The 25,070-nt window shown below is 44.9% G+C and overlaps 1 protein-coding gene across 5 annotated transcripts in view; it reads right to left on the minus strand.

Moving 5' to 3' along the window:
- LPP (LIM domain containing preferred translocation partner in lipoma) overlaps positions 1 to 25,070 on the minus strand; it is a 331,696-nt gene that overhangs the window by 267,451 nt on the left and 39,175 nt on the right. For 3 of the 5 annotated variants that reach the window (XM_063408791.1, XM_063408793.1, XM_063408792.1), the window contains one exon: positions 1,461 to 1,557. The gene's annotated coding sequence lies outside the window, so the exon portion shown is untranslated. The remainder of the gene's footprint in view (positions 1 to 1,460; positions 1,558 to 25,070) is intronic. The other 2 variants (XM_063408794.1, XM_063408795.1) reach the window with 1 other exon arrangement.

The following is a 25,070-nucleotide window of genomic DNA, read 5'->3' on the forward strand; positions in this document are numbered from 1 at the left end:
CTTATTTTCTTCTTGACACCATCTGCATTTCTTAGAGCTATTTGCAAGTTTCTTCCATGTCCCCATACCCCTGAGACACAACAGCTTATCTCTGCTAAGCAGAAGACGATAAGGAACAATAAGACACTGGTGTAACCCCACAGCAGACACCAGTGTTTGCTAACGTTATGGATGAAATGTAAATTTTAGAGAAACCAAAGTCTAACAAGAGGTTGAAGAACTTCCCATTGAATTCCAGATGTCCTACAAGATAAGACAGGCATCTCACTGATCTTCTCAACTGGACCAAGGAAGACAAAGCACCTGAACACCACTCTTGTCATACGATGGCTTAGAGGCTGCCTGATCCCAGGCTCCATTTGTCATCGGCAGCTCCCAGGGAAGGGATGAAGAAGGAAGAAGCAAGGGAACGAAAGAAGTAGCCATCTTCAGGACATAATTTCAAGACCTAGCTGGTAAGCCAGCATTTTTAAACTCAGGAAAACCCTGCTGTGTTTGCTGTTAAGACAAGACAAAGAAACACAATGAAGAACATGAACAGAAGAGCAAGAAAAGAAAAATGAAACTCTCCTCCACTTCATCAGCCCTGGAAGGAGGGAGGAAAAGTAATCACATGTTTCCTCTCTCTGTGTTCCATATGGTATTTGTGTTTTGCTCAGTATACCTATATTTGTAGCATTGTGTTCTCATGTCATAACAAAGCAGATGAGATTACACCCCTGAGAGTAAATCCCTTACATGGACCATGGAAGAGACCCAAACTCCCAGAAACATACTACAAAGGAGCCAGAATCGATACAACTTCCTGTTTTTACCACAAGTTTACACTGCATGCTGACAACAGAGGATTAAACCTCTTTTTTTTCCCTGAGCTCATACTTCCCTCCAGAATATCATCACCATTCAGGAAACAAAGACACTGAGCACCAGTGTCAATTGCTGCTGGTCAATTCTTCACTAAACCATGCAGCTCACTCTGCAGATACATTCCACTTTGCCTTTCACCTTATCAGCTATGAATAAGGTTGTTAAGATAAGAATTTCACACATTGCCATTTCTAATCATCAGTGGGTTAGTAGGACTCCCCAGAAGTCACCTAGTCTACTTTTCCACCACATGGAAGGATTGGTTCTTCTAAAAGCACATCCGCTACTGCTCTTCCAACTTGGTCTTAAACCTTTCCATGACTGAAGCTGCTTAACCTCCTGGGGGAATCCAGTTCAGCCCTCACCTATCCTTAATGCAGATCATTCCCTACACCTCAGCTAAATTTCCTTGCTGCAACTTAAGTTTACAATTTGTTTTATTTACAGTGAACAGATTTAGTTTATTTCCTCTCTCCATGACAAGTTCACTATTTCCAAAATTTACAAGTTGAGGCAGTGCTGCTTGTCCTCTCTTTGCCCATTCTGCTTTTGCTCACAGCACGTTTTCAATCTCTGTGTATGTCTTTCCTTACCCCAAGAGAGCAGGCACTTGGATATCACGGCTGTTTCAAGGGAAGATGCTCACCTCCAAAGGCTGATGCATTCAGGCACACACAGTTATAAGGCACTCTGAAACAAGAAAAATACAAGATTTGTCTTCAGGATGGCAGGCAGAGTCCACTCCAGGAGTAAAGGAAAAAACAGCAACTCTGAAGTGCAATTTTCCCCATCCATTATTTAGCATGCAAACAGATCTTCAAAAGCAACATCACTGACTGTAGATACATCATGAGCCACCACTTGGAGTTGGCACCATTCTCTCTGACAACCACCATTGGGGTTTGAAAAAGTTATGCTCTAGGAAACAAAGTTTTCATGGACTTTGCAGAAAGGTCTACCAAGGTATAAGTAATACCCAGCACATGTCAAAATCAGATGGCTTTGACTCCAAACCTTTAAGCTCTGTGACAGAGTACAAATTTTAATGTTACCACTGGTGACTTTATTTACAGCGTCACTGACACCAACAGAGGCAAGATTTCCAGTCTACTCTGAGATTTAAATGTGTGTAATTATGGGATAGATCCAGAAGGTAAAAAACAGGTCTGATGAATGGCTTTTTTCATAACATACTCCATGCCTCCTGATCTTCAAGATGTTCTACCCAGCAAAATGAAATCTCTCATGAACCCAAGTGTTTGGTGACAATGCACAAAGCTAAAGAAAGGATTTACATGAACAGTGTTCAGAAACACAGTGCTAAATGACAGAAACATCCCAAATTTCATGAATGATAACAGGCAACAAGGGAGAGCAGCAATGATACAATTACCAGCCTACTTCTGGAGGCTCTCAGAAAAATAGTGTTAGATGGTAGCAGCCAATTTGCAACAACATCACCTTTCAGCAGCAGATCACCTTTTGGACCCCATCTCATCTAAATTCCTGTCTCCTCTCAGCAGGAGCTGCTCCTACCCCCAAAGGATCAAGTGGCTTTGTAACAAATACGCCTTTTCCGATGCCTGAAGCCAAGAAACACTCAATTTGTCACCTGCTGTGAAAACAAGATGCTTGTTGCACATCTAAGGATGTGCCAATGCAAGAACTCAGTGTCTTGTCTTTTGCTTGGATCATCCATCTGACTGTACCTTTGACTACCGCACTTTGTCGATCTCCAAATTTCTGCCTGGGACAGTTTTCCTCCTCCTATGTAATCCTACCCAGCTGTCCTGGGCTTTTGGCTTCCTTCATCACTTGCACTCTTAGCAATGCCAACACTTACAGCCAGCCAGCCCAACTGCTGTCAAGCACAGGAAGGTGACACACTCCTGTTCAGCACTGAGTGGATAGCAGAAGTGCTGTTCCCAAGGCTAAAGAGGAATACCTGCACCAATAACGTCCCTAAAGCAGCACATAGCAGCTGAGGAGACTGAGCAATAAATGCCTGAAGGTGAAAAACTCAAAGTAATCTCCAAATGTATGTTGGACAACTGATAAAAGACTCTAAATGCGTGCCCATCTTTAAGGGTGAAAGTAGCTCCAAGGACTTCAGCAAGATCATCTGCAGCATCAGACACGTTACCTCCCAAAATACTAGTGAGATAAGGATGTTTAGCAAGGGAGAGAGATACAAGGAATGCTTCCACCAAGAAAATACACCCATTTCTACAGCTGAATTACAACAGCTGTTGAAAATCATGGAGTAGCATTGAATGGCAGCCCAGGACAGGGAGCCAAGACAACTACCACATGCAATTGAAACTGCCAAGGGATTAAGTTAGGTCAAATGTAATTACACAAATTGGATCCTGGCCAGAGTACTGGCTTATTCAAGAAAATTAAAAGAGGTGTTCAAAAGTTTCAGAGATTGAGTCCTCCTCCTGTTAATTATTTGGTGAGTCAGTCAGTGGAGTCTCAGTACTCTGGGAGGCCATCTGAAAAAGGGGAAAAAATGAGGCATAAACTTGAAAGGCATTAGAAGTGATTAGCAAAAGCCTTTGTTCTCCATGGCAATCCTGGCTGCACCAGTGCGCAAAAGCCTTTCATGTCCATGCTGAAAAGTGGCCTCAGTTCCTTTGATACTTCTGGGAGGAAGTGTTTAAATTTACAAATATCCCGCTGACAGAAGTTACAGACAACAGTCGAGGAACTTCTGCATAACTCAGCCAGATCATACCCAGCTCTCAGGCAGGCAGTACTCCCACTGAAGGGAGGAATGACAAGACACAAAGAAGTTCACTGAGATCTGCAGCAATGTCCACTCAATATACTAGTCATGTATGAAAGCCAAGTCATGTCAAAAAGGAGGTTGCAGCCATGTGGGACAGTGGCTTCTTCACCCTCATTCAGTTTGCAGAAGCGGGAGAGCAGACAAGACAGGCAATAGTAGGGAGAGCAGAAAGGAAGCTTTGTGGTCTGGCAGCTGAGCATCACTTGGGAAGATTAGATCCTGTTTATGCCTCTGCCATAAACCTTCTGAACGATAAGAGCAAAGTCACATATATCAAATTTTCCCACATGTTTATTGCTGTGCCTTTTGTGGCTGAATAAAGATACAGAAGGATTATGTCCAGAAGAGACAAGAACTAGCAAGCAGAGATTGAGATTCTGTGTTCAACCTTTAATCAAGACTTGTACTATAACCATGTACAGCACTACAAAACATGAAGCGTTCTGCAAAAACAGGCCTTGTAAGTCTCAGTTTTGGCACCTGAAAAGAAGTAAATGCCTATGCTACCTCTGTTTCTGGGAGTCATCATTAGGATACACTCATCACTGTCTTTGAAGCAGTTGGATGCGACAGTAAAAGCAGTACGGAATTGGAGATTAACCTTTTTTGGGTAGCTTATTCAGTGCAATGTTCAGACGATGCACATGAAACAAACCATTTTTTGACTGACATGAAAAAAACCAGAGAGATGAAATAACTATCTTCTCAACAAGTGCCATACACGAGGCATGTCAAGTGACATGGCTTCATCTCACAGTGACAGCAGGTGAACATGAAACTGAAGCCTCTGCCATATTGATTTAGTGTGCTTTTTTCTTTTCCCTTTAACTTTTCGTAAAACAAGCCAGGGAAAGGCAGACATTTCACAGCACAGATTGGTGCAATTTGTATTAATGGCCCAAGCATGGATGCAAGCAGCAGCTTGCTTCTCTTTGTGTGGAACAATCAACAGGGACAAGTCTGGTGGGACAACTGCTCCCATGGCACACCTTGCCCCAGCTCAGCAACACCTCCTCCTCCAGTGGCTTTGCAACAAGCAGGACAAGAACTAAGAACACAGGAAAAATCTCTGTTGCCTTGCCATGCTGTGCAAAATCCAGGGGGGCAAGCAAACATGGAAGGAGGTTGCATTCTGTGCTGATCACGCACAAGCTGTCGTTCTTCCAAAAGGAAGTCAAGTGCTCTTCCAGGTAGCAAAAGCACAAATGTCCCAAATTCCCCAACCCTGGCACTCCTCTGACAATGTAATCACTCCCTCAGTCCTCTGACACCACATGGATGACAAAGGCATAGATTTCTTTTGCAGATAGGAAAAAACAGCAGGGCAGCTCTTCCCATTCTTCCCCAACACCTTCCAACCAGCCTCCTCTAAAGCATGTCCACAGCTTGCACTGGAAAGACCGACAGAAAAAGGCAGGTCAGAGCCAGAGGCACGACATGGCCAGTGCCACGTGTGGGCACCACCACGCGTCAGGAGAAAGCACAGGGCTGACGGTACATACGCTACAAAAAAATTACATTTTTCAGCACAAAACAGGGCAGCCTGAAGAGTTTCATGCCGAAGAGGGACCTGCTGCCATGTTGGCCAGGGTGTGCAGGGGAACATCCCCCTGTGGCAGCAGTGGTGATTAACCAATACTGATAATGGCCTCCAGTACCTGAAACAAAGCACGAGGAAACAGCACAGCAAGGACTAATGCCAAGTGGCAATAAAGGCAGAGGCAGGGCTGTTGTTCAAATAAGATTTTTTTTTTTTTTTGCCTAGGTTACTTGTTAAAAAAACAGGTTCTGCATGCAGGGACATCCTGTTCACTATATTAAATTAAAGGGATGATTCAAGAGGGAACAGCTTCCAACAGGCAAGGGGGGAAAATCAATTTCAGGTTGCTATGGACAACTGGGCTGTCTCCTGTAACACAGAATCGGATTCAGCTCTACAAACCTGAACACTAAACATTCCCTCAAATACAATACACACATGCTCACTAAACTAATGAATACAATAAAATACAGACTTGTGTCATCTCCCAGGTTTTTTGTCTGAATGAAGGACATGCTTAAATCTGCTAATTGCCACTAAATACAGGACTAGAGTTTGGCTCAGTGGTGGCTCTCTGACTGCCAGTCCAACACCCCCTTACACGGGAAAAGCTCTCTAATAAAATAATAAACCAGCCAAATAAACCAGAGTAGAGCCCAGATTCACCTTGCTCTGGGCCCTTCCATGGTCTCTGGGCTTGCAGTGGGATCTAAAACCATGGTGCTGCTGCTCCAAGCTCCTGAAGAAGTCAGCTAGAAGGGACAGTAAAATCTCAGCCTGAGGCTTTCAAGCATGTCCTGGCTGATACTGGACAGAGGTAATTTAATCTGCCCCTGGTCCTTGAATAGCCAGAACAGAAACAATGCCCTCCACCTGGGCAGCTGACCCATGCTCACAGCTGCCAGTAGGAACCTCACACGGAGAGACCACAGGGGACAACATGGTGGCGACAGTCCAACAGAAGTCCTCTCCTCATGTTTTGCACTGGAATCATTTCAAACAGGTTTTAAGCCCCTTCTCCACTCCCTGCAGGAAGAAAAGGCTTGGTGAGAGAGACTGGAGCAGAAATAAGGCATCTGATTCTGTGCCCTTTCCCAGTAGCTGTTGAGAAATCAAAGAAATCCATCTAGATCAATCTCTCTGTGAAGGCAACAGGAAACATTCCCATCCCACGATACTGTAAGTCTTATGGAGCAGTTAATGATTTTCCAATGAAATGTACCATCAAAATATAAGATTTTATTAGCAAAATCAATGATGTGTGCAGAGACAGTCCCTCGTGTGTCTTAAAAAAAAAAGTCTATGAATAAACCTGACAGGAATAAAGAACATTGTGCAATTATTACAGCTGTTTTACAGGATTCTCTAATAATGACAGCCCATACTTCTGGTAAGACACCTTAAGATAGTACCAAAAAAATAAAAAATATAAAAAGAATAGAAGCACAGCATTCCCCTACACTTGGAGGGTACATGGTGTTTATTAAATTACATTTTTTTCCCAACAGGAAGATAAAATCCTGGAAACAAAACTACTCCAATGCCTAAAGAAATATTTACTGATCACCTACCTGTCTTTTTCTCCTTCTCCACTAGTTCAGTGTTTCACTGCATTAGAAAAGCAACCAGTGGAAATTTACACCCTTTTAAACCTAGCAGAAATAGAAGCAAGATAGAGAGGCTGCAACTTTTCAGCACCCACAAAACTCATGGTGGTCCTAAATCACGCACACAGGTCAGGTAACTGCAGCACCCAAGAGCCCTCTGCAAGCAATACACCCATCTGAGGACACAGGAAGGGAATCCTACCAGCTGCCCAGTCTCCTGTTCTCAACTGGCAGCTATCATCCACACCAATACCACCATAAAGAATTCAGACAGTCAAAACATTAAGGGACCCCAAATCCAGCATTCATCAAGCCCACTACCTGATTTTTTGTGGAGCTCTGGCTAATGAACAAGGAGCACCATTAAGTCGCATTTATAGCAAAATGCTCAAGAGTGCACTTATGTAAAATAGTGCCAAAAAAACCACTTGACAGTTCTAACCCAAACCTATACACAAGAGCCTAAAGTCCACTCAGAGGAAAAAATTAAGTTTCTATTCCACCTGGCTTGAAACAACACCCGGATGCATGGGGGGATGGATAGGGAAAGAGTAACAAGAATACCCAACAGATGTTTCCATTAGCATAGATTTGCCATTCATTTCTCTTTCTTCTACCATCAAACTCCTTTATTATCTTTGCTGGATAATTTACAGTGCTTGTTGCAAAGTACAGTCTCTGAGAACAGAGACAGCAAACACCTGACAATGTAAAAGTTCAAAGAGCTGAGCCATGCATGACCTGCAAGCAGATTGTTGCTATTTCCTTGCATGTATAAAAGGGCTTTGCCTTCATGCAATGCTGGAACTTGTCATCATGAAACACCCTCCTATTACAACATGGCCCAGAGGAGCTACTATTTTGGGTCCTAATAACGTGCTGGGTTTTACAGGAAAGAAAGAAGGCAAGTAACATGGAACAAACCAGCTGTCAAGGAGAGAAACAGATGGGATCCTCACAAAGCTGCACAGATTGCCTTAGTCAAGTGCTGTCACAGCCCATCCTCGAGATGGGAAAGCACGGTGCAGGAGCTAGATGAAAGCAGCTCGTGAAATTAAGTAGCATCATCACCTCCACAAGGCCTGTGAAGAGACAACACAGAACTGCTTTCCAGGCACACTGATCCCAAGGCAGTAAAACATGACTCAAGGTTGTAAAGCTGCTTTTTCCAAATGCCTTTCGGCTGAGTGACAATTGCCCAATTCTCCCACCTGTTTGGCCCCCATGAAACACAGAGCATCCACAGAAGCACAAGCCACATCTGTGGTCTTGGAAAAGCTCTCCCTTGGGTAACAGGCACAAACAGGGCTGGCTGGAGGTGTCCCTGCTCACATGGCCCCAGGTGCTGGCAGGCAGGCAAGCTGCCAGTGCACAGGTAGCACCAGGATTCACCCTGCTGTGGCTTCCAAACAATCTAGGAAGTCACTTGCCATGGCAGTTCAGTTCCCAGTGCCTTGGCACACTGTGAACCAGAGACAGACCAGGAGAGGGGAGGGACTGGCTGACCTTCCTCATTCAAGCTCTCAAAAGGGTGCTGCACCCAAGTGAACAAACCAGTGCTTTGGAAACCCAGGCCTACGTGGAGATATCAGAGCCCATATCCAACAGATAGGGAACCTGTGCATTGTACTTTCAGCCCGAGCATAGTCATTCAGCCCACAGTGATTCAAACAACAGAGGCTGAAGCCAGATTATGAATGAAGCAACAGGATCGATTGCCTTACCTCCCCTCTGCCTCCCACTAACCGGAAGATGCTATTCAGGGAAAATATAATTTAAAAGCGGAGGTTAACGATGAATCAAATTGATTTTTAGATGAAGAAAATAGATGTAATTGCAGTCTACCTGCTTGCACCTTGCCAAGTCAGAGTGAGCTTCAGGAGAACCTGGCCCCCTCTCCCCTTCCTCTTCCCACCTCTGTCTCCCACCAAAGCAAGAAAAAAACCTCACTGAAAAGAAATTCCTTTACACAAGACAATTGAGTGCTGCTCAGAGCCAGCTCAATGCTGGCCTCCCTCTTCCTGCTCAAGAGTACAGAGCCTTAATTAATGGACATACAGAGGGCCCACTTTCCAGGGAAAAGCGAATTCCAAGTTTGCAGCCGGGAAGAATGCATCGTATGTCTGGTATTCACGCTGCGCCCTCTCTTCCTATTCCTTTTTTTGGCCGTATAAGGAGCTGAGCACAGCAGGCTGGAGCAGTGAGTGCAGCGCTGCCTGCTCAGCACCGTTAGACCCCAGACTTTGTTTGTCTTTACTGGAAATCCAATAAATCCATCTAGGAAAAACGCTAGTGCATATGCCATGGAGTGTCAGGCTCACACACTGCGGTCTGGAGATGCAGGATCCAAAGAGGAGGCAGCTGAACGACACCAGCCCAGCAAGTGCTCCTGCAGAGCTGCAAACACATGCACTGCACAGGCAGTAATTACCTTTATTACATTGCAGGGAAGGTGGGGAAGGAGTTAACTTAAAAACTAGAGACTATTGCAGCTACAGTCCTAAAGGGTTGTTTCACAGGTTTGTAGTACTCAAGTAATACCTGCACAGGAGATAAAAGCCAACCTGGCCTTGAGTGCACAGACCTGGGGCTGGGAGGACTACATGCCTTTGGCCACAGAGAAATACATCCTCTCTAACTCACACAGGTTATTAACAGGAGTGTGGAATTGCACTTTAGAGATGCAAATTGCTGGGAATTTTTCCTTCAGTCCTGACTATCCCCCAGTTTGAGTCTATTGTAGAATTTCAGCAGCACACTGGGATTTCCATATCCCCAATGCAATTACAGTATTGCCTTCCAAAAACATAAAACCTTTTTGCCATTACTGCTTCTTCTATAAACAACAGGATTCCTGTGGGCACCCAGGGCACTGCAGGAGCAAAAAGGAGAGGACAGACAAGCACCACATAATCTTTCTTTATAGAGAGTGACGGGTGCTGCCACATGGGATGGCAAAACCAACCATCAGAGCCCCTCGTGCTTGGCCCTAGGATCAAAGTGCAGGGGCAGAAACAAGCAACCCAAACCCATCCAACCACCCTGGCTTGCTCTCTCGCCTCTGTCTAACATGTCTATCATCTCCTTCCCAGCACCAGCAACTCTGGGCTGTTGTTCCCCACTGCCACCCTCTCTTTGGAGATTCTGTCCCAACAGCTGCCTGCTCCCAACCCTCCACAGAACTGCCTGCACAAGTGGCCAGAAACCTCTTTATGACATCTGAAAACAGTCTTCAGCCTTCACCTGTTCACTCCAGATGGAATCAGGGATGCTCTGAAGCACAGAATGAAGCAGCTTGGATGAAGACACAGTCGAAACTCAACTGGGGGAAGGGAAAGTTTCTAGCCTCGTTAATAACAGCCTGAAATTAAAAGCAGAGCTTGTAGTACAGCTGCAATTTCAGCCACCCCGCTGCTTGTGTTAACAGTGTGGCTTTATTATGGTCAGGGATTAAAAACAGCTTCAACAATTAAAGGAGGGAAAAGAAAAAAAAATAATGACTGAATGAAAGAACCACCACCAACAAAAATCGGTATAAAAAAAATTCCTGCGGGCTGGAATGATTAGCAAAAAACAGTTGTGTGCTGCAAGGAGCATGAGTGAATGCTTCCTTCCTCACACAGGCCCACACATGTCCCTGACAAGTATCTGTCCCCCACCTGTGGGAAACCACCCAGTGCCCTGTGGCTCAGCACCAGCCACTATCAGCCTCCCCAGGGATGTCATCCCTGCCCAGGAATAGGTGCTCTACAATCACCCTGCTCCAAGCAGACAGCTTAGAAACTTCCTCACTCCTGCTGCCTAAATAATGCAGCATTACGAGCAAAAAGAAAGAAAATAGTCTTGTTACAAATGACTGACATTCTTCAAACTTCTCAGGAGGCACCAGTCCCATTGAGCAGCTCAGAAGAGCTGAGAAGCAGCATGCCCCTGTCTCCTGGAGGTGAGCTGGTTGCCTAAGGGTTCCTGAAGGCATTCACCCCATATTCCCTGGCACCTGCCCTGACACCAGCTGGGATAAGCTACCACTGGGAACCCTCAGTTTGTTGTGTCTCAATAAAACAGTCATTGCCTTTGAAGGTTTGACCAGTAATGCTGATATTGAACCTACTCATTTTTCTTTACAAGAATTAAAAGCAATGTCTTCACAAGAAAGCGGAAGACTGTCTCCCTTCTTTTTCACCACCTCCCTGACAAAAGCATTCCCTGGAGCCATCACCTTTAGGGCAATCACCTACACTCACTGCAAAATTACTGAGGACCATAAGCCCCTTCAGGGCCAAGTCACACTTGCTTTTTCTCAACTGTGTTTCTGCTCTGTGCCCTCACAGTTTTAGCTTCCATTTCTCCTGTCTGCAAAGCAGGGGATATAAGCAGGGTAAGCCCTGCTGATCAGAAGTTTTGGAGTCTGGGATTTCTTTTACTCCTTTTACTTCACTGTTGCTTTTGCCTTTAACCAACAACAGAAAGTGCAGCCACAGCACAGCAGGAAGGCATCAGTTTTCTCACAAACACAGCCACACCTACAGCTCTTTCTCCACTGCAGAAGGTTTGGCCTTCAAAAATCAACCCAAACTTGGCCCATCCACCAAAGCCACCGCCTTTGTACTATGTGGATATTAACCCAAGGACCACAGGACACTCCCAGAGATATGCTCTGGGCAAATTCCTGCATCTACCACAGAGCTGCGATGCTGCAGAGCCAACCTCCTGACACAATGATGGCCATCTTCACCAGGACAACAGATCCAGATTCCTTCAGTGTTTCCCATGAGGACACACTGGAGAAATCTGGTCCTCATGGCTGCTGCAGCCCAGCAGTTACAGCAATGCTGGGAACACCCAACAGAGCTGAGCCCCGTCCTTGCTATGGGATGAATGCAGAATCATTTTCCATAAGCGATTAAAGTCACATCCCTGTCAAAGAAGCTATTAATTAACAGAAAAAATCCTTGCCATTTTTAGAGATAGAACCATGGACTCAGAAAAATTCTTGCTGCTGCAATGAAGGACAGTAACATCCAACCCAAATAAAGAAGATCCATCATTATATGACAATGGCAGTGCCCAGACATCTGCCCTCAAAAGCCAGCCAAACACATTTTGCACTGTTTGCTTTCACAAGCTCAGAAATTCAAGTTAGGCTGTGCCAACCCTTTGCAATTCCCTTCACTGGAGGGTACAAAGGACTTCAACAGAACTGCACTTAAAGCCATGTCTGCAAAAATATCACAGCTAAGGTTGCAAGTCCCCAACAGCCAAACAGGTTCTGCACCATGTCCAGGGCAGGTTTGATAACTTAGAAAACCAAAATCTCCTTTCTTTTTACCCTGAAATTTCAGTATTTCAAATCCATTCAAACTAAAACTAACAAACCCCACAATACACTTTCTCAGACATCAGAGCACTTTCTAAATGCCAAGGTGACTGCAACCAAAAGTCACCGTGGCTTAACAAATTCGGCTGATGTGACTTCTTGGTGGTTTCAGTTTAAGGGCTTTGCCTTTGGCTGGGAGCACACGTGGCCAATACAACACAGCCACTGTTCAGCTGTGAGAATGAACCAACTCCAGGCAGCCTCACAGTCCCACCATGGAAAGCATTATATCCTATCCCCTGATTTGCAGACAGGAGAAATAGAAGCTAAAAAACAGTCACCAAAGAAACCCAAAACCAACCACACACAAAACAACGTCCCCCAAAAGGGTATAGGAAAAAAAAACCCACAACACAAGACTTGAAGTTTGCAGCTGCACTGCTCCAACACACTCAGTCCTGGATGGAAAAGAAAGAGATGTTTGAAGAATGTGGGATGATGGCTGGACCAGGTACAGTCTGGCTGTGGGTAAATAGGCTGTGGCTTAGGGGAAGTGCACGGAAGCAGGAAGGACTGAGGAAGTGCCAGCCAGCAAGGAAGGTGCTGTGGCCACAAGAGGTGGTAAAAAAGACAAAAAAAAAAATCAGATTATTCATATCCTGTCCTTAGAAATAAATGCTACAGTTTTTCTCTCACATAGGACTGCACTGAGAGAGACTTGTCCTCTCACCCCAGAATTTGTGACCTTCCACGTCACAGTTTTTTGAGTGCAGGTAATGTCCATTCCTGCACAGGCAGATGGGAACCAACACTATGGCTGATGTCAAGCCGGACTGCTCCTCCTCTTGAAAAACTGCCTCCAGCTCCAGCAGAAGGATCCTCATGTCCTCAGATGGCCAAAATCAGGCAAGTGCTGAGCAGTGCCTTTACCTAAAAGTTTTGCTAACATCTGAAAGAATTACAATGGACCATCTGCATATTCCTCTCCTAAAATGTATCTGATTCAAACTCAGTTCCCCCTCACCTCCTCTGACAGATGCCTGTATTTCTCCATTAGTAGCTGAGCTGCTGGTGACACCCTGAGCAGCTTCCAGAGCTTCAACGTATCAATAAAATAACTCACTGCAGCTTAGGGTGGAAACAACATCAGAACCAATAGCTCCCATGAAATACAACAGCTCTAAGAAATCCATTGGAGAGTTACTGAAATTCATTGGGTTAAACATGCTAATATCTCAAAATCAAAAAGGACTTAAACTTTGTACCTGTACAATGTAAGAACTAGTTCATTACAAATGTCATTAACAATAAACTATAACTGCATTTCCAGAGAAGGAAATCTGGGCACCTACAGTGGGTTGTCAGAGACACTAAGTACTAAAGTCAAGGAAAGAACTCTGGTTTGCCCCTTTTTCCAGCCTGTCACAGAGACACACACCCAAGAACCCAAGCCTTTCCCCTTTAAATAAGGAACTAATCACCTTTCTAGGGTGGCTCCACAAGCTTTGGATTCTGTTCCCATTTTAGCATGTGCAAGCCATGAGGCACCAATGGGCCCTATGAGCTGCTGCTTCTCAGAGAGACCAGACACTCCTGAACAGCTCTCAGTAGCTCAAAGCTGGCACTTGCCAGTTTCTACCAATTTCCTTGATTCCCAAAAAGCATCTATGACCCTTCTAGATTGACAAGTCAACTTTTGTAACAAAAACATAATGGTCACTTGCTGCAAAGAAACATGAGCAGTCCAGCTAGTAGATGTCAGCACAGCACAAACAAGACTTCAGCACATCATACATGGAGCTGAAAGCCCTGAGATCCTGTCCTCCTCTTTCTAAAGTACCATTTCTATATATTGGACTTAGCATGAATTTTAAACATTACCTGAAAACTCTTCTCAGTAAAAGGAGGTCATTCAGGCACTTTCACAGGAGAAACCTCCTCTTTAGGGTGACCTAAAGTCAGAAGGTTTTGCTCTACACAACACTGGAGAGAAGATTTGATCAGAAAACCGCCCAAGTTTACTGCTGGTCTTGGAAAGGCTGGATTAAGTATAGTAAGGACTAGAAAGAAGATCTGCCTAGTCTGGAGGCCAGAGGTCCAAAAGGCAAGCCAAAAAGTAACTCGTTCCCTTTCCTAACAAACTGTGATTTCAGCTGGAAGTCGCTTGGCAGCCTTCCTGCCAGAGGATGCTGCAGGTCAAGGGAAGGGTTCATTCCCGGCCAGGCGGAGTGGGGACACAAAACACAGGAACAGACAGTGCTCTGCAAACACGGGCTGGAGCACCAGGAGAACTGCATCTGCTGGGCTCTCCTCGGACAGCAAGGGATGCTGCTGGCCACGACTGGTGTGCCCCAGGAAGCACCGACCCGCTCAAAAGCCACGATAGGGTAAGCACTAAGGCACAAACAGGAGTAGCCAAGGCAAGTCTTTAGCACCCAGCTGCTCCACACCTGCCTCACAAACACCTTGGGTTCCTTGATTCTGCAAAAATCAAGAGCAGTGGCAGTCTATAAGAAAAATGTCACTTAAACTCCTTATTAAAGGTAATTTCCTCTCCCACCCCTTTTCATTAGCAACACTTAAGCATTCATCAAATGATCCTGTTACTTCCAGGCAAAATTTTAGTCTTCTTACAAAGAACCTTTATATTAGCACTGTCTATTGTTCTAATCATGAAAAGTTGTACTAAAAAATCAATTGAGAAGCACAGTGTCCCATTCACCTGAATAGGAGTTTACCTTAAATAAACCTATCACACTGGGAAACCCATAAATGCTTTGAAACAATACTCATATGGGGAAAAGATGCAGTAGTAACCACATTACTTTTCCCTTCTAGGCAGTAGTTTTCCACTCAAATTCTATACAATGCACCTGCTTATTGTTCTTATTACACAACATTGCATTCAACTGAAATCCATGCTGCAAGTATCCCACTTATAGCAAAGAGACTTCAGAAAGGAAAAAAATATATATTGAAGGGAAGCAATCTATAGAAGCACATTACACAGCACCAATTCCAAGCAGGCTGTCATTCTGATCACACCAGATGGCATTTCAACTCCAACAGCATCCTTCAGTGAAACATCCCTGTTACAGCATTATTCTTGATGCACAGAGTCTTATTGAAATGAATGGTATGAATTCTCTTTGTCATTTCAAAAGGACTGTGATGCTCAGAATGCTTTACCTTTTCACATCTTCCTTTCCAATAACTTGCAAAGGAGTAAGGCCAAAACGGGACATTCTTTAAGGCAAGAATTAAAAATACATAAATCAGCACTTTCCTTGGGAAGGAACTACAGAATAGGGCTGTGAATCCCAGCTCAGGAGAGTTTTATGTGTCATTCCAGATCTAGGCCAACTCAGAAAATCACTTAAGCTCCTGATTAACTATAATACGTGCTTAAGTTGCCTTGACTTCCGTAGGACTTAGGCATATACTTACATGCTTTCCTGTACAGAAATACTCTCTTAAACCAGATCTTGTTTTGTAGGGTTGCTACACACACATACTCACACACACACACACACACACACACACACACAAGCAGTTCATGCCCCCAGGAAAGCTCTGGCTGCAAACCAGACTGCCTGAATTTTGTGCCTCACTAAGGACCAAAGTGTTTCACCCAGAGCTTTAAGTAAAGCTGAAGTGTGGAAGTGCTTTATCTCAGATACGGACTTTCAGCTCTCAGTTTTACACTTGGTAAGCAATGCTAAGACTCATGAGAAAGCTTACAACACACCAGAGCTGCAGATGTTTCCAAGAGGAGAAAATCTCCCTAGACCCAGTTCCATCTGCTCTAAATCACACTGTGGACCAGCCACAGGCTGTGAATGCACACCAGAGACAAGGAGGACCTTTCACTGGTCCCTTCTGAGCTACTTCTCCTGGTGGGGTTATACCTCAAAACACCACAAAGTTTTGTCCATATGACAAAAGACATACAGAGCTGCAAGCAGGAAGTCTCCCAGCATCAAATGGGACACCAGGTTTCAACTCCTCTCCATGTTACCTGTGAGGAATACAGCAATTTCCCCCCAGCCTTCTACCTCACTGGGCATGGGCAACTGCTAAACGATCCTGAACCTGCCCTACCACCAAGGAGCTCTCATGTTTCAAAATAGAATCTCAGAAAAAAAAAAAAAATCACCCAACCCCTCCCCTTACCAGCTACTCTCTTGCCATTAGAGTTAATTGCAAGCATATCGTTCCTACAGCTTGGCTGATAGAAAAGAACTGCCACGTAGGGGCTTGGTTTTCCCATCTTGCCTATTCTCAAGGCAGTGCACTAAATTATTATTATATACATTGGCTTTGCAAACAACTAAAGTATCCTGAGTGCCTGCACGGGGGCACGCTGTTTCTCAGTGTGATCTGAAATAGCCAAGATATTAAGATGCCAGGAAGAACTGAGTTTCTAATGGAAAAGCTGATGTGCCAGATGTTGACACTGACAATTACTGTAGCAGCCTGGGGCACAGCCCAAACCCCACTAGGTTACATGGCCTCACTATGCCCTGTTCCTCAATGACCCACATTGCAGTCCAGCTGCTCACACAATGACCCACCTCTGGAGTTACTCACCCAGAAGAGGGATGCACACTATCCTTTCCAAGCCCTGGACTTCCACCTCTCTTCCAATAACTACCCAATCCAAACAAGGGATCAAGCTCTTCCATGCTGAAGACAGCACAGGAGAAGGAGCACTTCACAGCAAGACATCCAATGGTGCAGCCAGGATTTGGATTCCACCAGTCCAATGGCTCAACCCAACCCTCCATTTGGGGAAGCCCCAACTGAACAAAACCCTACTCAGTTCAGCAGTGCAAGATGACTGTATTTTACCTCTAGATATCCTCCTCTTTCTTATAGATGCTACCCAGTGAAAATATTATGATGAGAAAACTCTGCAGATTCAAGATATCAAGGCTGAAGATCATGCCCTTTGCCAGGAATCAGGAGATGATCAGGACAGCACACCACTCACTCCCAGTACACCTAGAACATCTCTATGCCCAAGACTGGTGTCTGATTCAGCCTTTACTTCTCCCCAAAGTGGTGGAACAGGCTCCAGAAGCAGTGGGGATGCCCGATCTTCCTGCTTTGGGAAAAGGCCAACACCAAAAGTGTCGCTTACCCAGGCAGCTGTGAGGAGGGCAAGGAACACTGTTCCCTACTGCAGCACAACTTCAGGGCTTTTCTCCCCACTCTGGGACCTCCAGCACCCTGTGGAAGAGGATTCTACATCTCCAGTAGCCTGGGGGTTCATGGAGCTGAAGAGAAGTCTCAACATGCACTCCCACACAGAGCAGAACAGGTTTGAACTGGAGGGTCTCTGTGGGAGTCTTGCACTGAATATGAAATGTACAGTAATTCCAAGCTTGTTCCAACTGAAGGCTAAATGCCTGTCTTCCCCTCTCAAAACACATGGATGTCAAAATATCTGCTGATCAGACAAATTACAAAAACAGAGACCACATAGTGACTGCAGGGAAGAGAGCCACTGCTGCAAGCCTGCCCCAGGGAAGAAGAGCATCCCAATATATAAAACAGAACACCACCCAAAAACAAAAAGAAAATAGAAAAGTTTACTGCCTGTCATTTAAATATGGATTTCTGTTACAGAAACACACCAGGAACCTGCCTGCCCGCCCTCCTCCCTCAGCCCCTGCAGGGAAAGGCATCATCTTCCTCCAAAGGTGACAACAGATCAAATAAAAACAGAAGTGACAAAGAGACAGGAGAGGAGTTGCAAGATGCTGCAACTTCTCACTTCAAAGCAACAAACTCCTACCATCAAGTTCAGTTGAGTATCAACAAATAAATCAGTATCACTTGAGAAAAACACAGGTAGTCTCAGTACCTACACTTAGGCTGAGTCCCTTGCCAACCTTTTCAGTACGTAAAAAAAAATTTTAAAAAACCCCAGTGGTTTTCAGTAGTTTCCTTCTCCCATGATTGCTGTGAGAAAGTCTTGCAGACACCATGGTAGAAATTAAATATTTTAAAACACAAACATCTATTTAGCATGAAGCAAAACTCAAAAAATGTTTTTTCCCAAATTTTAGTGTGACATTTCAATAGAAGGGAATACATTTCTTTGAAGTCAGTGCTGTCCTTTCAAGCTGACCTTCAGTCACCTGAATCACGTGCCCAAGACCACCAACACGATGCAATTTCCATCTCCAAAGCTTTGGTCTTACAGGATTTATTGTTTAAGCTGCAAGGGAAGCACATTACATACTGCTGACAGTGCATTTGTGCATGTGAACAAAGATGAGGGTGAGGTGAGATTAGGACAAGCTCGAGGGAATTAGCTCAGTGGGTTATTTATTTCATGACAGCACAGATTAAAAGGGCTGACTGTCCCTTTGGCCTTACAAGCACTCATGTGAGTTATCAAGCACGTTTTATTGGAGGGAAGGGGAAGAGATGTTATCATCCAGGTAAATATCTCAATAAACAATTGAGCATTTGATGGACAGCGCTTTGCATGTGATTAGCATGAAACCTCCCAGGATCCCCAAACGCATGACAAGGAAATGCTCTTTTTAAGCCTAACTGGGGTGGGTGGGCTGGATCAGTCCCAGCTGAGAGGCAAATATGCTGAGTCAGAGGGATCAACTGCCCAGCCCAGGATATCACAATCTTCAGGCAGGGCCAGCCTTGCCCAGTATGCTCCAGTTCAGCAGCAACACCTGCAATTGAAGCCTCCCAGTCCCAACTGGTACAGACAAGCACCCTGCTCATGCCCTTTCCTGCTGGACTAGGCTTCACTGAGGCTCTCAAGGGATTGAGTAGCAAGCAGATTTAGTAGTAAAAGCCAGACGGTCTCATTCCTACTGACCCACTCGCACCGTAACATATTTCTCATTTCCGAGTGACTGGCTGTTCTCTCTCAGTCCTGGTTAATATTATTTGTGTTTTAATGCTTTCTAGGAACCATTCCAGCTTTACATCACAACAAATACCACTGGGTAGGGGAAACACTTAATCTGGCTGACCTTGTTTTTGGTACTTTACTTTAGGAACTGGTCCAAGCAGTCAGAGAAACAGCAGTGCCTGCCCCACGGCCAGACCTCTCCCCACATACACTCAGCCCCACTGGGGATGTTGCCTGGAAGTCTGAAGGTGGCTTTCATCAAGACTGAATTCTGGAGCTCCTCCAAAAATCCTCCAAGGAGCATGAACAAGCCAAATAAAGAGAAACCCACAAAAGCTTGAGATCAAAGAACTCTTTGGGTTCTTTTCCTTTGCAGACACATTGAGTATTTCCCATTTTCTTTCTCTCAGTGTCACCAGCAGCACATGTTTCTGCAGCCATCATTGCCAGAATAAGTGCTCAACTTACAGGCTGAGCAACTGCTGTACAATGCCCAGGAGGAGGTTTTTGTCACCACTTCATGCTAAGAGCTTGCACTGAACTGCTCAGTGACACCCACCTCAAAACTTCCTGAGACGCTTCTTTACAGGCCATTACTCCCACCAAGCTTTTGAAACCCACTTGTTGTTCCTTCCTTCCCATCCTCCGGTCCAACTCATGAAACTCATGCTTTACAGCAGCCAGAATGACTTTCAGGTGTGCCTCCTGCCAGAGGAAGATCTGTTCACCCAGAGTAAAGTTCTGTTCCAGCCCAGGCTGGTTGTGGAAGACTTTCTGGAGTGCTGTTTCTCTTTTCAGCACTCACTTTGCTCAGGTCAGGAGGAAGCAGGTAGGAAAGGTGGGCACACAAGGCACATCCCACCATGGAGGTCTGGGAGCTGCTGCTTCCCAATGCAAGTTTGCTCTGAAGCTCAAACTAGACCCCAACCAAATGTACCTGTTTGCACAGAGTGGCTTTATCCTTGCACCAGCCTCAGTCAGAACTCACTTTACCTCTTTCAAACAAGAAACTGTTTTCTTGCTGAGCAGGGATGTAACCAGCTCAGAAACTTAGAAGTTAGCTCCTCATCTGCCACTCCACATCTCCTTTGTGGTTTGAGCATTATTTTCTCTCACAAAGAGGAGCCAAAAGAATTTTTTTTTTTTTAAAAAAGAGAGAGAGAGAACCCAATCAAGGGTCTCTGCTGCTTGGACAGGCATGACAAGCTCAGAAGGAGAATATTCACTGTCACCAGTTTGCCCCAGGGAGGGGAGAGGGGGACTCAGTGTTACAACATGTTAATTATTTACCCACAGATTTTCTCAGGAACTTGTAACCCACACCCAGCATCTCAGGAGCACATCTGCAGGGTGCAGGCAATGAGGAAATCAGGGAGGGAAGAGGAGGAGATACCTTAAGTCAGCAGGAGAGTGTAAAGAGCTTGAAGCCAGGGGTTATCAACCAGACAGAATGACCCAGTTATGCAAGTGAGAGGAGGATAAAAACACGAAGGAAGACTTCCACCAAGTTAGGTTCCCAAAATACAGACACCACAGATTACTGGCACAACTGACCACGAGAACTACATTAAAATACAGATTACACAGCATCCACCAGGATTTTTAAAAATCCTCAAAAAACTTAATAATACATCTTTTCCCAGCAAACCCACAGTAAACTCCAGGCAGCACCTGGAGGTCACCATCAATTTATTCTCAGGGAGTATTCCATTTATCTCCCACCAACAACTAACAACACTGATGCACAATAACTTTTAGTCAATATTTCAGTATTTTGGAGGGAGCTTTGTGTTGTACTATTTTTCTTTACACCAAAAAGGTAGTAGAAAGCTTGAAACTTCAGATCCTGAAAGGCCCGTGGGCTTTATGGGAGGCAGAGGTTCTTTCTAAATTTTCCCCCATGCAAAAATATTTCCCATTTTCCACCCAGCCAATAATTTTGAACTCTGCACAGCAACAACCTCTGCTCTCATAGTGATGGTTAGAAGTGCTTTGACAGACTTCCATTACCTCTTCAAGTGTCCAAGGGCAGGCTGGATGGGGCTCTGAGCAGACTGGCCTATTGGAAGACATCCCTGTCCATGGCAGGGAGGTTGGAACTGGACCATCTTTAACATCCCTTTCCACCCAAACCACTCAAAGAGTCAAGGATTACCAATGCCCTCCAAATCAATCTTCTGCTCACATCAGCTTTCATTTTTTTCCATCAAATTAATCATTACTCCTCTTATATATTACTAAGCAGTGGACTGAATCAGGTTATCTCGTTTTTTTGGGAGGAGGAACCATTAGCACCACCTTGTTTGCACAACAGAACCACTGCCATATCCAGCCCCAGCACACGGCTCCCCTCCACTCCTTCCTGGGCCAGTCCAGCTCCTAAGCATTGTTTCTGTGTAGGTCCCACAATCCCACCCACATGCAGTGTAGTAAATGCTTGCTTTGAGTTTTTGGTTGGTTGTTTTTTCTCTTTAACCAAGTGACATTTTTCAAAGCAGATGACTTTTTCCACTTTAAATGTTAGCAAAGGAGGGGGTGGGGGGATGTGGTGAGGAAACCAATCAGTTCATCTTTCTTGTCTAGTTTGATGCAACACTGCCCTTACTCTTACACAGCAGCAGCACTTTTCAATATATTTTTCACCAAAATGTTAAAATGCTGCAGAGAAATCACCTACTAAGATGCCTAGCCTATACATTCTCTATTTTCTACCACCTGTCAATTACCAGTGTTGAATGCATTAGAAATAGCTGCTCTCTTTTGTATTTTGCCAAGCTTATTCACATGAGATACCATGTCCCTACTGCTATTAAATGCCTCAAGGGACAGAGCAGCGCAGACATTGAGAACACACACCAGACAAATCCGCTAAAGCCACTCCAGAATAATATACAGAAATCAGGAATGTAAGGGTTTGGAATAAAATGTTAAAGTTCCTTGTGTTGTTAACTAAAGTCAGCCAACAACCCAATGAAGATAAGAGCACTACTCCTGTAGCATCAGAAAATGTTTGAAACATGACAAAGGCAATTTCTGTCCCCTCCTAGGCATACCAGTGACAGCAGTTATCATTTTTAGCAGTTTATCTTCCAGCTCAAGCACAAACCACACAGTGGTTGGTATTGTCAGAGAAGAGCACCTCATGTTTGCCAAAGTGAGCAGTGGGCAAAGTGAACTTCCCTACATTATAGAAGAGAGGGAAATGCACAGCTCCTGGCTTCAATGAATGGAGCACAGAGCAGCTTTAACCATGGAGACCACTTAGGGTGGTCACAATAGCAAGCAATTGCTTGGACACAGGGAAAACGGGAAGATGAACCACCTTATATCTAGAGTGACTCCTAGCTGGGAGAAGTGAAGGGCTTGTTCTAACATCCATCTCCTACACCTGGATGCAACTCTTGGTTTCCCTCCCTCTTCAGGAACTGTACCTACAGTCACAGAAGTTTCTAAAGAGATGCTGCTTTCTCTGCTACAGCACAGATCTGTATTTTAAGCAATCACCACCAAGTCCAGCTTTACCCTTCCCCTTCAGACCTGCCCTGCCCCTTTCCTAAAAGTAGGAAAAAAAAAGAGGGGGGAGAACACTAGAGGTGACACACTGCTTGTGTGAGAGCAGCAACAAGCCCTGCTGCAGCACCTAGGTGTGGAAGAGGAAGCTTTGCCACTGATTCAGCTTTCTCTCTGATCTGCATGCCAACACGGGTGGGCAATTAGCCCAGTTACAGATCTCACACCATTTGGCTCCGCTTTCTCCTGGGAAACATGAGATGGGGTGGATACAAACACCTTACCAAAGAAGCAAATGGCAGCTGGCCACAGTGAAAGGAGGCAGGAGGGGTTACACAGAACCACGGCAACGCAAAACCCAGTCTTGGCATTCCCCACTGTCCCGGCAGTCTGCAGGGACAGGCCCTTAACACAAGCCCAGGTTCCACAGAAGAGCATCAGCCACCCCTCCTGCACTGCCTGCAACCCTCACCACCAGCTCCACGAGGGTTTCTCACTGCCCAAAGAGGCCCATGACCGCTGGCAATGTCACACTGCCCACCCAAAAAGGCAACACTGAAATCTACTCCTATTTTCCATGAGCTAAGCGAAACAGCTTGAATATTACCCAGCACTGCCAGCCTTGTGATGGTAAATGCTTCTGAGATCAGGGGGACATCTTTATTTAAAAGGCATCTGTATGGCAGGTGCCATCAGCTTCGTCACCCAATCCATTGGTGTCAAACCCTTATGCTGCAAATAAGCCCCGTCACTCACCCAGCTTGCTCACACAAAAGGACCGTGTGCCAAGCACGCTGACCCCTCTATTAAAATCACCATCATCCAGCTTTTTATGGAAAACAGCTGATCTCCTAAGGACTCTGCCACCATAACACGAACTGCAAAACTTTCAGGCCATGCAGCCACGCAGCTTGGGATCTACCCGCCCAGGTAGGCTGCGACTTCAGAACGCAAAAGGCTCACAGAAAATATGCCCAATGCAAATCACTTTATTTCTGGAAGAACAGAATTTTTTTTCCCCCTCCATGTTTTAGCTTACTCCACCTTCCAAAATAGCCTGAACTTAGTCAAGAAAGGCATGTTCATTTTGGAATGAAGCTGCATGCACACAAAGCGCTCACAGAAGAGCCGTGGCAGAACAACTTGTTCCTCAATAGCTATTCTGAACCACGTCTCAGTAACAGATCCAGAGTACATCTCTGTAAACGAGACATGTTGATCTGACAACCTGGTTCAAGTGGTGGGTAGAAACTTAAAACTTTTACAAAAGCATGAGCTCTCACTGACAACTCCGTTGAAGTAAGGGTACATCGATCCAAGGAAAAAAAACAGACATTCACTTCTTTTCTATTGACCTGCTTTGCATCTTCAAGTGTTCAAAAGTCATCAGTCCAGACCCAGTGTTGGTAAGACCAGCTTAAAAACCAATACAATAAAAATTACTGTGTTTAAAGTTTACCTCTTGTTCGGGAAAAGAAATTCTTTTTTCCAAAACATTCCCACACAACCACAAGGCCCAGAACCTTACATTTATTTCAAACGGAAGACAAGACATTAAAGAAAATCACAGATTTAGGGATGCAGGGGCTGTGAAGGACTTGATTTATAATAGAGCTGACAACAAGACCACAATCAATAGAAATCACTGAACATATTGAACATTAAAGCTAAGGCACTGAATATCTCAAAACTCCATTTTGCTTATTATTATTTGTGATTGCAAGGTCCTAGATCAAAAACTGGTTCAGAAGAATGACCTTTATCCTCATTGCTTTTACACAGTCTGCACATTGCCTTTCTGAATGAGAAATTTTTTTGAAATAGTGTGTTAGTATTTTTCTTTTCTGATTTTGTTTCCCTCATTCAAAATTTCACTCGGCACTGCAAGTACTAGTTAATGCAATGCCTTTCCACATGCTCTGTTTCACTGTCAGGCTCTCAGTATCCAGGACTCCAGCATAGTGAGAAAATCTTTGGAAAGCGTCATTTAAACAAAATAAACTGCAGAATTTTTTCCCCTAAAAGGTTTCACAGGCTTAGGGTTTTATACAACAGCTTGTTTTTACAAACTGTATATTCAGGATCCGGTTTAAATCGGTGTCTTGTTTCAGCCACCCTGCCTAAAACGTGCACTCACTTCCTTTACAGCAATGTGAATTTGTTCACCGTAGCCAACTCATACCACGCTGCATATACATATATATATATATACAGGCATGTGCTGTCTCATCTAAGCTGGCCATCAGCAGCACAAGGCTCATTCAGCCAGGAGGAGGGCTCTGAAAGCGTTATCTGCACCCGGAGTGGTTTAGTGTTACTGGGCCGAAAGGAAACAGAGAGACATCCTGTTTATAGGCTGTAGAGCCCGATGGATAAACTAGTGCACCTCAGTAAAAGGCAGAGCAGGGCACGGGGAGGGGAACAAAAGGGCAGAAAGAGAGGCTTAGCGGGTGTGAGGACACCAAAATACCAGCCAGGCTGGATGCCTGGCAGCCCGACCCGAGGCTGCCCCGTGTGCCGGGGGCTGCAGAATGTACAGAATGTGCCGC

This window comes from Prinia subflava, chromosome 11 (assembly GCF_021018805.1).
Source record: "Prinia subflava isolate CZ2003 ecotype Zambia chromosome 11, Cam_Psub_1.2, whole genome shotgun sequence".
NCBI lineage: Eukaryota > Metazoa > Chordata > Aves > Passeriformes > Cisticolidae > Prinia > Prinia subflava.